The 15,690-nt window shown below is 45.5% G+C and overlaps 1 protein-coding gene across 2 annotated transcripts in view; it reads left to right on the plus strand.

Moving 5' to 3' along the window:
• Window positions 1-15,690, plus strand: part of TYK2 (tyrosine kinase 2) — a 1,212,497-nt gene that overhangs the window by 363,579 nt on the left and 833,228 nt on the right. The window lies entirely within an intron of this gene.

Here is a 15,690-nt window from a genome sequence, read left to right on the forward strand (position 1 = left end):
GCCAGGTGGAACACAGTACCTTTAAAGTTGAGGAAGCTCCAGCGGTGGCAGTTGTTCCTGGCAGCGGGTGCAGTTCGTGGTTTCGACCAGGGGAAGAGAGGATCCTGTCGAGAAGGAAACTTGGAGTCGTTGCACTGCCCAGGGAAGAAACCAGCCGCAGAGTTCGTCGTTTAAAAGGTGCGTTTCTGGTATTCGCGGTCGCAGTGGTGCAGCTTGGCTATCCGGCCGCCGGGGTGCTTGGCACGGGCGATTTGACCAAGAGACGTCCTGGAAGGCGAAATGGCGAACTGGTTGATCCCACCAGCTCAGAGGGAGAAGACTCTTCCAGCAGAAGATCTCCTCTTGTCGTCGGGAAAGTAGTGAGGTCATTGCAGCAGGGCTCCACCAGTGGTGTCATCGTTGCAGATGGCTCAGCTTCTTCCCTCTTCGGATTTCTTAGGTCCTGTGGCGACTTCTGAAGTTCCAGTTCCAAAAGCCCTGCTTTTATGCAGAAAAACCCCCATTCAACAGCCTAGCTGTCACTCGAACACGCTAAGGGGTGAGCCGGGCGGCTCACCACTGGCCCAATCAGAACAGAGTGCGACTTGAGTTGCTAAGGCAACGCAGTCCAGGGTGCCAATTCCCCCACCCACGCATCCTGTGGAACCCAGACAGAGTGGCACCAGTTGGAGGGCTTCTATGGAGAAGCCCGCCACAAAGTGGAACAAAGGGCCCGACCTTGGTTGGAGTTACAGAGACGGACACGAACGCCATTTTAGAAAAGAATTCTGACAAAAATATCTTTAACATTGCACCAAAAAGTGGTGCGTTTAAAATCAATGGGAAAATCCCATAGGAAATATTCCGGGGGAATATTTTGCGTTGTAACCACTGCCATCAATGGTGACTTTACATGCCCTGGGAGACAGTAGTCAGTCCCAGGGTATGGAGTCTATGTTTGGGGGTCACTATGACACCCCTGTGTTACTGCACTGAGGGTGCTGTGTAACACATACACTAAAACAGATGAAACCCTATGGAGTAAAAAAACCCATAGCCCATAAGCACACAAAAAGTCAAAGACATACCTCAAATCATGCCTAAGAGTGGGAGGAAAAGAGTATCACTCTAGCAGGAGAAAAAAACAAACCCCAAAAATCCAGCAAAGCTGCTGGGGGACTCACTAGGTTTGGGAAATTAGCCTTATAAGAGAATTCTCCCTAACAACAGGTGACAAGGTGTCAAAGTCAGTAGCCAAACAGGACGGATCAATACATTACAGATCATACATTCAATATATACATTCAGTTGATTTGTTATGCAGGCCAATCAATTCAATTCCAGTTCATTGGTCTCCTGACGGACCCCAGATTCCAGTCTCTCACTGCATGTCAGTCTGTGGACAACTCATGTCAACCAGTTCATGTTGTAGCCAAACAGTATGTGTGCCCTCACATGTGCGTGAAATGTCAATCAGTACGGATCAGTGCCAAAGGTGTAGCAAATCAGTGTTCATCAAAGGAATGTCAACAAAAGAATGTGTTCAGCAAAGCAAAGGATGGGCATCAAAGCATATCCCATAGCAAAACAAATCAGTGTTCCAGCGTAGCAAACGGACCCATGTGTGTCCTCGCAAACGGACAATCTTCAGTGACCATTTCTCTGGTGCCTCACTGCGTCGGCTCTCTCACAACATGTGACAGATGTTTCCTTGTAGCAAATCATGCTCACTGCGGCAAGCTTCCGTTGGTGCCTCAAGCATTTTCCTCACTCACCCTATCTCCAAAACTCTCCCTAGTCTATCCTTTTGATACCGATGTATCATTCACAGTGGTGTCTCGCACCCTTCAGATGACAACTCTCCTTTGGCAATGCAATGGTCCATCACTAAGATTCAGACCACTATCATGCTCACTCCAGCCATGCCATGCCAGTCCCCTCCTCTTCACATTGAGGGACCAGCCAGCGTTGGTGTCTGTCGAGTGCAGATTTCAAAGCACTATGGTGTCGGATGAATGACCTCTTGCTCACTCCCACAAGAGACAACAAACTTCACTCCTTCAGATGTAGCACCGGGAACTCAAAATGCATCACCAGAGCTTCTCTTCCAGCCCATTTCCATTGCTTCCTGTTCCCTAGCCCCCAAGCATGTGACTTCTCCGTCCTCGATCACAAGGTAAAGGCATTTCAGAGGATTTCTCTGCTCGCAGATTACAAAGCAGCCCACAACACGGTTTTGCTGCAAATCAAATGCTGAACATCTTTCAAAGGATGCTGCAAAACGGTCAGTATCTTCACTTCCCATGGCACTTCAGTTGTCAGCCAACAAATCGGTCATCAAGTACACTTCTGAGTACCTTCTCAGAGTAGAGCCAATGACAAAGCCCAAACTCCAAGGCCTCAAACCAGCAAACCGGACGGCATTCCCCAGATGTCTTGCTGCAAAACATGGCAAAAGTCAAATGGTGTCACATCACAAGGTGACAAAGGCCAATGTCTGTGCGGCTTCAAAACAGCCGGACCCCAATGTCGAATGTCAAAAGGTGTCAACCATCACGAAACGTAAGCCACCAGGGATCTAGAACAGACGGCATCAAGGTCTCGTCAAACTGGTCAGTCTGGTTGTCAAGGTCTGCAAGTCTGCAAGTCTGCAATCTCCGCATCTCTGCATCTTTCTCTCGGGGTGTCACTCAAGGAAAACAAAAGTGCAGGTATCAGTTTTCTCAGATTTCAGATGTATTGAAGACAAAACAAAACAGCATTTCTCATTGTGCTTCAGTGCACGTAGCTAGGTCTAAAGTCCCAATGTCTCTCAAAAGACATTAATACTAAAATCCTAGCGTCTGCATTCAATATCAGTGTACATGTATCAGTTCCAGTGTATCAGGATGCACAAGGCATCCTTGTCTAAAGAAAGCACTATGCCTTCTGCAAAATTCATATTCCCAGCTGCCATTTCTATCCTTCTCAAAGCAAAACAGTCAATTCACATAACCCAAGAAGTGCAAATTCAAAAATGTCAAAACTGCATTCCTCTCTGTGGCATGTACATGTTGAAAGGGGATGTGCATGTAAATGTTGAAAGGGGAGTTTGTGGATAGAACACATGTTCTATCCACAAACTCCCCTTTCAACATGTCGGATTCACAACGCTGAATCCCTTCATGTTGACAAAACAGCTGGATTTCACTCAAAGGCACTCCATGTCCTGCATACACATTGCTCTCCAGATTCAGTAAGCATTCAATGTTTTCTCGGCCTATTTCAAAACAGTCTCCTACTGTCGCTGAAAGCACGCAATTCAATGGCATGCTTAATCCATCATAAACACCAGTTCTTTCCATGTGTTCTCTTGTCAAACTAAAAACAAAAGTCTGCATAAAAACAAAAGTCTGCATTCCAGAACGCTCCATTGTGGTGAGATTCATCAAGCGTGCTCTTCTCTCGCCTTCTGAACAAGTTACAAAGCTGTCAGGCAAAACATTTTTTTGAATGGATTGTGTCCTCCCACGTATTCCTTATCTTATGATAAATCGTTATCTTGCCAGCTTTGCTGCTTCGGAAACTTTTTTTCATAAGAGCGCGCGGTGCACGAGGTCGTGGGTCTATGTCCCTCGACGGGCTCTATACCGCGTCAATGTCATCAGTATAAATAGCTTGTGCCGCGCCCGTTGGCTTCAGTTCCGTTTTTCCGATTGCTTTGCTCTCGAGAACGACGTGCTTCGAAATTTTCTTCTGAAAATGTCATCTTCAACACCTTCAACTCCCAAGACGGGGTTTAAAAAGTATATCGACTGCGGATCGAAGATGTCAATCACAGATCCTCACCGCGTTTGTCTCTGTTGCCTCGGTTCAAGCCATCGAACCGGCGACTGTGGCTCCTGTCAGTCAATGACGGACAAAGCCCTTCGTGAGAGGAAAGGTAAACTGGCGGTGGGGCGGGAAGCTTCTAAAGCGAAGGCTTCTTCTAAAAGACATAAAAAATTGAGCGATTCGAAAAAAATCGGATCGTCATAGACACTCTAAGAGATCTCCATCTTGTAGTAGATCGAGGCGCTCTTCATCTTACTCTTCTAAAAGAGTGAAAAGGAGACTTAGATCTCCTTCATCTTCCGATTCATCAACCGAATTTGTACGATGCCCGACTAAGTCGGATTCCCCTACAAAATGGGAAGAATTTCAAAGGAAGATAATGGAGGTCTGTGAGAATGCGGCCTCGACCCCCTCAAAGAAACCTCAGAAGAGCCGGACCCCTGTCGCTCCATCGGACGACATAGGGAAGGCAGGAACTACTGGGGCAAAACCCAGTAGTATGGACGAAAGTCGAAAAACTGAAGTCGACGCCAAGTCGTCAATGACTCCTCGAGAGTCGAGTATTTCTCCGACACCACATAAGACAGTTGTCAAAAACTTCCACGACTTCGTCAATGCCATCGGCGTAGGCAGCTTTGACGTCGAAGCCAAAAGCGTCTTCGACGCCTGTGCCGAAGACTTCAACAGTGTCCTCGAAGATTCCTTCGATACCATCGAAGGTTACGTCGATTCCGTCGACGAAACCTCATGAACAAGACAGGAGATTTACTCCTTTACCAAAATCTGACTTTTTTTAAGTCTGTCTTCCATTTTTGAAGAAAGTGGCTCTGAAGGAGAGGGTGTTTCTCCTTTTGGAGTACAATATGGTACTAGATAGGTCTCAGAAGAACTTATCGATCCCGAACCGAAAATGAGAGACCTGTGTGACACCCTTCACTCTGCTAGTGGCATTGATACGTCACCTGAGCTAGAGTTTGCAAAACCTGACCCTGCAGAACATGCAGATTCGGGGTAGAGGAGTTTAATGAATAGAGTGGTGGAATACATGGTTTGGGGTAGAGCCTCACCCACTTTTGAACAGGACGATATGACGGACATAATTGTTCGGGGCCCCCAGAAGGATCCAATTCTACCCTTCCATAGGGCACTTCAGAGAACAGTGGAAAAGAACTGGGAAGTTCCTAATAATATTGCTGCTGTAAACAGTAATTTTCCTAAAAAATATAGACCGTCTAGTTCTGATCCTGAATATTTAAACAGACATCCCACTCCAGAAAGTCTGGTTATTCAAGCTGCAACTACCTCAAGAGAAACTGCATATCCTATTATCCCTCCGGATAGAGAGGATAAGAAGGTGGATGCTTGGGCCCGTAAAGTTTTTACTTCGGGTAGTATGGCTCTTAAGTCAACCAATGTCAACTGTACCCTGGCCAGGTTTACCCATACCCTGTGGGACTGCATTTCGACGGCGGCTGATCATATTCCGGAAGGCGAGGAAAGGGAAGGCTTCCTGAATATTGTCAAAGACGGAAAGGAGGCAATGGGGGAATGTCTCCAGTCTGGACTGGATACTGCTGATAGTATCAGCAGATCCATGGCTGCAAGCACTGTGCTATGCAGATTTGCGTGGTTGAGGAAGTTGGGGTTTTCATCGGATGTGCAGGCCAGACTTCTCAACATGCCTTTTGATGGCTTGAGACTGTTTGGTAGTAAGGCTGATGAAAGCCTAGAAAAACTACAGACCTCAAAAGCGGCAGCTAAATCTCTTAGCGCCTCCATGCGACAGCCTCAGAAACCCTATTCGGGCTCACCTTCCTGGAGGGGTCGTTCTTTTCGATACTACTCCTCTTTTGGTAGAGGAAGAGGACAGGCTTTTCAAAGAGGCAAGAAAAATGTCACTCGTGGTGGACGAGGGAAGACTGCAAAGCCAACCTCAGGAACAGCATCTTTTCCCTCAGCCGCTCCTGCAGCCGCCTCCAAATCACTCTGAGACCTTGTTACACAAAACCCAAGTGGGAGGCAGGATCTCTCAGCATCTGAAGGAATGGCGGGGCATTACCTCAGATGCTTGGGCACTGGAAACAGTAGCTCAAGGTTATTGTCTCTCCTTCCTAAAAAGGCCTCAGAACCATCCACCGGGAACCAACTGTGTCAAAATTCCAGATCCGCTCCTGTTGCAGGAAATTTTAACCCTGCTAGAGAAAGGTGCTATAGAACAAAGCAGAGAGGAACAAGGGTTGGTACTCCCCTTACTTTCTCACCCCAAAGAAGGACAGGGGATTGAGATCCATCTTGGACTTAAGAAACTTGAACAAGTTCCTCAGGAAGGACAAGTTCAAGATGGTAACCCTTTATCAGATCCTTTAGGCTCTCCAACTCCAAGACTGGTTGGTATCATTGGACATTTAGGATGCTTACTTTCATGTGCCAATTCTCACTATCAGTTTCGAGTTCTTCTATTCGGTTTGACCTCCGCCCGAGGGTTTTCACCAAATTGATGGCGGTGGTGGCAGCGAGTCTCAGGAGAGGGGGGGATTCATGTCTACCCCAATCTGGACGATTGGTTGATCAGAGCATGTTCTCCCGAACAAGCTCAGGAACATCTTTCGATCACCTGTCACTTCCTTCACAAATTGGGCTTCTCCCTCAATTTCAAGAAGTCCCACGTGATACCATCCCAAAAGTTCCAGTTTATAGGAGCAGTCTTGGATACTTCCTCTGAGAAAGCCTCGCACCCCGAGGTGAGAGCGCTCCACATTCTGCAGATGGTAACAAAGTTCCAAAATGCCCAGCATCTGCCGGCCTTTGATTTTCTGAGGTTGCTTGGCCTCTTGGCATCCTGCATTTTCCTAGTGCCAGAGGCCAGATTGAGAATGAGATCCCTTCAATGGGCACTCAGAACTCAGTGGTCCCAGTTCTCAGGGAATATGTCGGATCTTCTGCAAGTCCCGAGCGCAGTCGCTTGGGATCTACTATGGTGGGCTTGCAACAACAACATCCTCAAAGGAGAATCTTTTTGCCAACCATGGTCGGAGATAACAGTAGTAACGGACGCCTCACTCATGGGGTGGGGAGCCCATACCAACGATCTGACAATCAGCAGTAGGTCTCCATCGGAGTTCAAACTACACATCAACCTATTGAAGCTGAGGGGAATCAGACTAGCGCTGAAGGTCTTCCTGCCCTCTGTACAGGGAAAGAATGTCCAGATAATGACGGACAACACAGTGGCCATGTACTACCTCAACAAGAGAGGAGGAGTAGGGTCACTACCACTGTGGAGAGAGGCAATGCAGCTCTGGTTCTGGGCAATACGAGAAGGAATCTCTCTGTCGGCAGTTCACCTAGCCGGAGAGCAGACCACGGGGGCAGACGCTCTTGAGCAGGCAGAGCACGGTCTCCCACGAGTGGGAGCTAGCTCAGGAAGTGCTTCTGGAGATCTTCGCCCTTTGGGGAACCCCTCAAGTGGATCTGTTTGCGACCACGGTAAACTTGAAGTGCGAACAGTGCTGCTCAAGGGAATTTCCTCCGAGAGGAGCTCTAGGAGATGTGTTCGTGGTGGACTGGAAGTTTCCTCTACTGTACGCGTAAGTTCAGGAAAACCATGATCCTAATTGCCCCGGATTGGGCCAGGAGGATGTTGTACCCGGACCTTCTGGACATGTCAATCTGCCCTCCAATACGTCTATCGCAAAGAGAGGATCTTCTCTCGCAAGAGGAAGGTCGGGTTCTCCATCCAGAGGTCAAGACACTCAACCTTCACGCATGGTTTCTGAGAGGTTGAGATACAAGGATTAGGATCTTCCGGGTGACGTAATGGAAATTCTGCTTTTAGCCAGAAGGCCAGCAACAAAATCCTTGTACTGGTGTCGTTGGAACAAGTTCAGTAACTGGTGCAGAGATAAGGATGTGGACCCTTTTCAATGTGGCACTCCAATGGTGCTTTCTTTCCTATTACATCTAGCTAATCTGGGGCTCCAGATCGGAACAATTAAAGGATATCTGGCTGCGCTATCCATTTTTAAACACTCCTCGGAAGAGGTTTAATATTTCAAGATTCCATTGATAATTCAATTCCTGAAAGGGCTTACTAATGTATACCCTCCAGTTCCTTTTCATGTCCCAATTTTGGATTTAAATCTAGTACTTAAGTTTCTAACTTGTATACCTTTTGAGCCTCTGCACTCTTGTCCCTTGAGGCTTCTAACATTAAAAACTGTCCTTCGTGTGGCCTTAACATCAGTCCGCAGGGTTAGTGAACTACAGGCTCTCTCATGTAAACCTCCATATACTACTTTGTACAAGGACAAGGTAGTTCTTAAAGTTAAACCTTTCTTTTTACCAAAAGTAGTTTCTGACTTCCATTTGTCACAAAAAATCATATTACCAACATTCTATCCTCTCATTTGGCAAAGAAGAGGAGAGACTGCATAGACTGGACCCCAAAAGGTCTCTCACTTTTTACATTTCAAGAATGTCAAAAGTACGTCAAGATGACCAACTCTTTGTAGGTTATACAGGCCATAAATTGGGATTATCGGTGACAAAACAAACCATATCCTGCTGGATCATTCTGGCTATAATTGAATGCTACAGATTGGTGGGAAAGGACCCCCCAGATGGGCTTCGAGCCCATTCCACTAGGGGGATGGCTGCTTCTGCGGCTGTGAAGAGGGGAGACCTGCAGCAGATATTTGTTCAGCTGCAACATGGGCATCGATGCATACTTTCATCAAGCATTATTGCTTAGATGCTTCATCCTCCAATGAGGGTTTATTTACCAAGGCGGTACTTCATTCCGTCCATGAAAACAACTAGTACTCCCACCTCCAATATTGCCACTGCTATGGGAGTCTATCATAAGATGAGGAATACGTGGGAGGACACAATCCGTTCGAAGAACAAGTTACTTACCAACTGTAACGTTCTTTCGACTGGATGTTCCTCCCACGTATTCCTCATCGCCCCTCCCAATCCTACCCTGCAGTACAGTTTTTGTTTCTTAAACTTTCCTCTCACAAAAAGTCCTCCAATATTTCCTCGAAAAAACAGAACTGAATCCAACGGGCACAGCATGAGCTATTTATACTGATGATGATGTTGACGCGGTACGGAGCCCGTCGAGGGACATCGATGCCACGACCTCGTGCACTGCACCCTCTACTGAAGAAAAGAAATCCGAAGCAGCGAAGCTGGCAGGATAACGATTTATCATAAGATGAGGAATACGTGGGAGGAACATCCAGTCGAAAGAACGTTACAGTTGGTAAGTAACTTGTTCTTCTCTCCCAAGCGCAGGCCAAACGTTGTCACAAATGTTGTCAAAAATACTGTTGTCATGACATCTCACATCACAGATTTTCACCATCTCATCTCTTCCCATACACTCAGAATGCAAATCAAAATGCTTCACATAACTGCCTCCATGCAAAGGTATCTCCAAAGATACAGCTTCACAATTGAACTCTTCACAATGCAAATCTACAAAAGGCATCTCTATCTCTGGCAAACTGCACATGTCACTAATACATGCATTCCTCATATTCTCGTCATTCTCTTCATTCTGTTGCCCTGCTGTCATGGCAATATTTTCAATCACTGCACTGTCAATGGAACAAGCCCTCTGTGTCACACTATCTCATCGTCGTGACAAAGCTTTCACTTCACTCTAATCTACTCCTTAGGTAACTGCATCTCCTCAAGGGCAATATTCATTATTCCTTGCACTGCTATCTCGTGCATTACTTCTGCTGGGTTTCTCATAGGAACTCTGTTGCCTCCTCCCATTATGGTTGCTGCTGGGAAACTGTCCCAGGCATCAAGCATATTTCTGAGTCGATCCCTTATTGCCTTCAGGTCATTAAGATATGGACTCATTACCGCAGTACTATTATTTATCACCCGTCGGTTTTCTCAACCAAAAATCTCACAACACTTCATGCGAGTTTCAAAACAGGCTTCTAGACCTCTTTAAACAAGCAGATAGTCTTCAACCTGCCAAATACGTGCACATATTCCAGCTAATTGAAATCCAAACAATGGTCAGATTTCCAAACAAAGTGTCTCCGCGTATTTCCAACAAAATACCTCTATCATCTCTGAGAACAAAACGCGATTTCTCTAGCTTGGTCAAATGGTTGTACAAACATATTCAAAATTCCAAGTCATAAAAAAAAAATGCCCTGGACAATTATTGCAAATTTCTGGTCAGACCATTTTTTGGTGACTTTCAACTTGACTTTTCCTTTTCCTGTAATTGAGAGAAGTAACACATTAAAAAAGTTATAAGTAGGAATTTTAATAGGGTGCACCATGCCGACTTGAAACAATGTCTTAACGGATTCATGAATTTTACTATAGATGACGACTCACTGCTCTCCCTGGTAGTAGAATATGAGAAGGGGATTACTAGTTGCCTTGATAGGGCGGCGTCGCTCAAAACTAATTCTAGTAGAGAGAAGTCTAATAATCAAAAATGGTTCTCCATAGCCCTGACTGCTAGAAAAAAGGAAAAAAGTCAAGCAGAAAGAATTTGGCAAAGGGACCAGACACAGGTAAATAGAGGCCTGGACCGTAGAAACATTTTGTCAGCTAAGAAATCGTATATTCGACTCCCAAATAGTGAACTCAAAAAACGATTCCAGAAAGCTATTTGAAATCCTTAAAGATTTTGAAAAACCAAAAGCGATGGAGGATTGTGAGGCAGTGCAGAAGACGTTTGCGAATAGAATTGCTGCAGCCCATGCCCAAATTAAGGAAAACCTGGTCATTCCAGAGCATGAACCTTCTGTGCAGACTAGGGAGGATATAAAACGTGAGCGTAAACAAACCTTCACGTTCCAAGGCATCTCTGAAGAAATTTTGCTCAAAACTCTCAATAAAATGAAACCTACCACCTGCGAAGGCGAGATACTTCCATCCAAAGTCATTTTGTAAAACCTCAAGGTATTCCTCCCCTTTTTGGTTTGTTCCACCAATGCCGCTTTCAGGGAAAATCTAATCTCGGACACACTGAAAAATGTAGCGTTGACCCTGTTATTGAAAAAGTCAGGACTGGATGCAAAGGTGTACACTAATTACAGGCCTATCACAAAGGTGCCATTTTCAATGAACGTGGTAGATAAAGTGGCTACACTTCAACTGCAGGAACACTTGGAGAAATCTGAAGTTTACCATCACTGGCAGTCTGGGTTCAGATCTCATCATGGCACAGAAAGTGCCTTGTTGAACTTGCAGACGTAGATATTTAAAATCATGGACAACAGTAAAACTGGGCTGCTGATGTTGTTATATCTCTTGGATCACGTTGATCATGAAAAAGGTATTGATCGTATCAATAATATAGGTGACTGTTCTAGTGAAGTAGGCTCTTGGATCAAATCTTTTCTCCATAATAGAATGTCTAAAGTTGTATTGGGTGAAGCACGCTCTAAACCAGAGAGACTGGGTAATGGAGTGCAACAAGGTGCATGCCTCGCACCGGCTCTCTTTAAAGTTTACTGTCGCCCGTTATGTGACCTCCTAGTCAATTAGGAGTACGCTTCTCTTATTATATTCAGCTGATTATAAATATTAGCAGATAATATGAAGAAGACTAAGAGAGGATTTCCATTATTTATGGAACCATCCAAAATTGGATGGCAACCAACGGAATGTGCCTGAATACTGCCAAAACTGAACTTTTAATCTTTCGCTCCTCCCAGGCATGTTCTAAACTTGACAGCAAGTACTCAGGCTTTACTATCCAATGTCATCATGTCAGTACAAGCTCTAAGGTCAAGACCTTGGGGGTCGTCCTTGATGCCTCACTTAATGCAGATGCGCAGGTGCAGAACAACAACAGTAAAACACAATATCACCTGATATTACTTAGGTGGGTGAAGCCCCTTGTCTCAGAAACCAACTGTATCACACTGGTCTGCGCACTGATCATGCCAAGAATAGACTACTGTAGTGCGCTGCTAGCCGGTGCAAATAAAAGCAGTCTTGAGAAAACTCCAGATTTTGCTAAACGTGCGCATTGTAAAAAAAAAAAAAAAAGAGACAGGAGCCGATCTCGATCCACCGGAGAAACCTGAACTGGCTCCCAGTGGAAGCCAGATTTCGTTTTAAGGTTTGCACAGTGGTGCATAAATGTCTCTATGGTCAAGCACCAAGGTACCCAAAAGATCCCATTCGTGTTTCTAGCCCTAAGAGAATGACTAGATCTAGTGACTCCATTCACCTGGTTGGCCCGAACAGCAAAAGGGTGAAAGGGCTTGGCAGGTCCTTCCAGTCACAGGCAGCACGTGAATGGAACAAACTCCCAAAAGACCGCGCGCAGATGGGTAACCATGCAACGTTTAGGAAACGTTTGAAAACAGTGCTCTTTGAATGAATACTTGAATTGATCTATCCCTGTACTCGATCTTGACCGCCTCTCCTTCAGCGCCCGGATGCCCAGGGGCTCTAGCGCACTACAACCAAACAAAAATAAATTAATAAGTCAAGTAAGGTTTTGCATAGAAAGACATTTGGGAGGATTCCCTGATCCCCCTTAGTGCTAAGTAGCTCCCTGCTGCACCACCACTCCCCTATAGCCAGTCTAGAATTCGTGGGGTAGGTGTTTGGTTACCTATTCAGCTTCAGAACAGGAAGTCTAGTCCATTCCCTCTTTGGTAACCAGTCTGTTCCGTCTTGTCTAGGTCGGGTCTTATTTGACCCAGGTGCATTGTGGCACTCGTAGTTTTTCTACAAATGGTTCTTCCCAGGAACTATCATCCATCCCAGATGTCGGAGGAGTCTGGTGCATTCTGGGCACCAGAGTTTCTTGTGACCCATTTGAAGAAATGGAAAAAGAGACCTGGCCAGGACAGAGGCTGATAGGCATTGAACAGAGACAGAAAGTATATTTGCCACTCTTTGTATACCAGGGAGACAGGGATAGGCTTTCCCCTTAACTCTGACCTCTTGTGGCGTTGCACTTGGAGGCTGCCTACTCTGGTTGGAAATGGTCCCTGGCCCCCCTTGAAAGGATCAAACACATGAACCCGTCACACACAGCGTTCCCAGATGCTTAATACTATTAGTTAGAGATGAACGGAAAAGCTACCATTTGTTTTTGTTAATGGAAAAACTACTCGCCAGCCTAGATCATTCAATTTTGAACTGCATCAAATACCGAAAGTACGCTGTGTGAATGGTGGCAGACATTTGCTGCTCAAACTGCTACTTTCAGGGACTCGATTCCTTTGACCGTCCATTCAATTGATAAGCATGTCATTGTTCACAAACTTCTACACACTTGTTCTCTTTGTAAAATGCTTATTTGGAGATTCGTAACATTTCAGTAGTATTGAACAGTAGTCTTCTTTTGGCATGGCGCCCCTTTGGGGGAGAACCTTTAAGTGAATCACTCTCTCGGTTTACATTAACTCAGAATATTGGTACTATTCAGAACACACAGATTTGGTTTGAATGTTTGTTGGGTAGAAGGATTTCATATGGTGAGTAAATAATTTAGTGGTATTATCCTTTCTGAACCATTCCCTGCTTCAAGAATAGATTGTCTCTGAATCCTACAAGTGCAGCAGACACCTAGGTACCCCTTTCCTGCTGCAACTTGGCTGCCAGCGATGACCACCAGCAAAGCCTGTGTGGAGAAAGTAGAGTTGCCTTTTCTTCTATCCTTCCACGCTGTCTATGAACCAATTGGGATACAAATTCGGAATTCTGCACGTTTCCACTGATTCGGCCAGGCCATTTTTTTAAACTTCCTTTGTGGTTTGTGGAGTTTTACATGGCAGATTGAAAGAGGCATGTGCAGTTTGTAAACTAAACCACAGGCATGACGTTTCCTGGGTCGATGAGAGATGGGTAGAACATTGAAATAGGATTTTTGATCCTCGAAATAGGATTGTTGGTTATTTTGTAGAAATCCCAGACTCGGAGCTAGGCAAGTGATTAGCATGTAGTGACTGTTTCGGAGTGTGCCATATTGCTGTGACTAGTAAGGGAGGATAGCATTCCATTGGCTACCTTGCATAATGCACATGAACATGGCTTTTGTCGTCAGTGGCAAGTAGGGAGGTGAAACCCCCAGGGGTTGTTCGAGGCAATAGTTTGCAGCGAAAGAGCCACCTGTAGGATTCTGTTTGATACCCGAGTTCCCAATGCAGGGCACATCTTTAAATGCCAAGCAAGTTGTGAGAATAACGCCAATGCTAAGAGAGCTGGCAGGCGTAGATATTTCAACTAGATGTAAAGAGCTCCAGATTAGGCTGAAGGGCAAACAGACATGTCACCGAATTTCAAAGGCCCTTGGAACAAAGTTCAGTTGCAGCTGCATTTGGGGCGAGGGGAGGGAAGCAGCGAGTGTGAAGTCTATTACTAGGTGCCGGTTCTAGGCGCTTTAGTTGGTGTAGGGCTGAGCAGGCCACATGGGCCAGATGGTCTTTATATGATGGCTCTGTAAATCGGAAATGTATGCGAGTGTGCCATTCTGCACAGCCTCGGATCACACATTTGAAGCACACCGTTTGCTGCGACGGTGTATTTTTTTTTAATTCGCCCTTGTTTGTTTTCCATGCACAAATTGCCCGGAAGAAGACTTAAGGATGCAGTTTGTAATTAAAAAAGCACCTATTTGAGTGGATGTGCGAAGCTTGTGAAGCCATAGCTCTTCCGACCTGGATAGCTTATGTTAATAGGGCCTGCTCCCTATACAGAGGTGCAGCCCCCCTGCTAGGAGAATCTGCATTCTGCTTCAATTAATCTGCTTTCTATGTGGGATCAGAAGTCCCATGGCCAAGATGAGTCTCAACGGTGGTGATACGTGTCAAAATGGGCTGGGAAAGAAATGCAATGGGCTGAAGATGTGTGCAAACGGTTTATTTGGTGGGTTTTCAAAGAATTTGCTTGGAACGCCGGTTCATCAGTTGGGGGAGAGTTTCCATGGAGGGTCAAAAGAACATGGATTTGATCACATCATATTGGTATATGGGTCATGCAGGGTTTGGAAGATCTGGTGGGCAGGGTGGGATGCCATGATTGCACACAACAATACAGGTCATAGGTTGAAAAGTGGTCGACTCTCTGCCACCAAGAAACATCTTCTTGTACTGTCCAAGGTTGTGTTGCCGTACCATCACTGAATTCTTTCAACACCAAGCTGTCTGGGTTCTTAGAGGTGCACATCACTGGTTTGGCTTCAGGGTCTTAATCTATAAAAATCCCTAGCAGGTAAGGCGCCACAGTCCTCATTTTGGGTCACTGTAAGCACCACGTTGCACTTGCGTGAATGTAGACTCAGGATTTGACCACCTACACGCTTTTTTTGTAGCTTCATTAACATTGATTCATTTCTACAGCGAACTTCTCAGGGCATTTGTAATTGTGCTGATTTGATGGCCTTCCTTAGGATGGCATTGAATTATAAGCAGGGGCAGTGGAAAGATTGGTAGTGGCTTGAAGGGTCAGGGAATGCGTGCCGTCTCTTGACGGCATGACTATGCCAAAGAGAAGAATGGGTCAGTGGAAAGTTTTGTAGTGACTTGAGCTTGAAGGATCAGGGAATGCGTGCTGTTGACAGCATGACTATGCCAAAGAGAAGAATGGGTCAGTGGAAAGATTGGTAGTGACTTGAGCTTGAAGGATCAGGGAATGCGTGCTATCTGTTGACGACAGGACTATGCCAAAGAGAAGAATGGGTCAGTGGAAAGGTTGGTAGTGACTTGAGCTTAAGGATCAGGGAATGCGTGGGTTACCAGACATTTGATCGAAAAAAATTGGTCGACTGGACAAATGGTCGAACCAATTTGGTCGAAAACCAAATGGTCGAATTTTTTATTTTTTTTACCCCCTTTTTTTCTAAAAAAACCCCTTTTTTCCCTAAACTACAACCTAAAAAAAATATATATA

Source organism: Ambystoma mexicanum, chromosome 3q (assembly GCF_040938575.1).
Source record: "Ambystoma mexicanum isolate Mex_15411 chromosome 3q, UKY_AmexF1_1, whole genome shotgun sequence".
Taxonomy (NCBI): Eukaryota; Metazoa; Chordata; class Amphibia; order Caudata; family Ambystomatidae; genus Ambystoma; species Ambystoma mexicanum.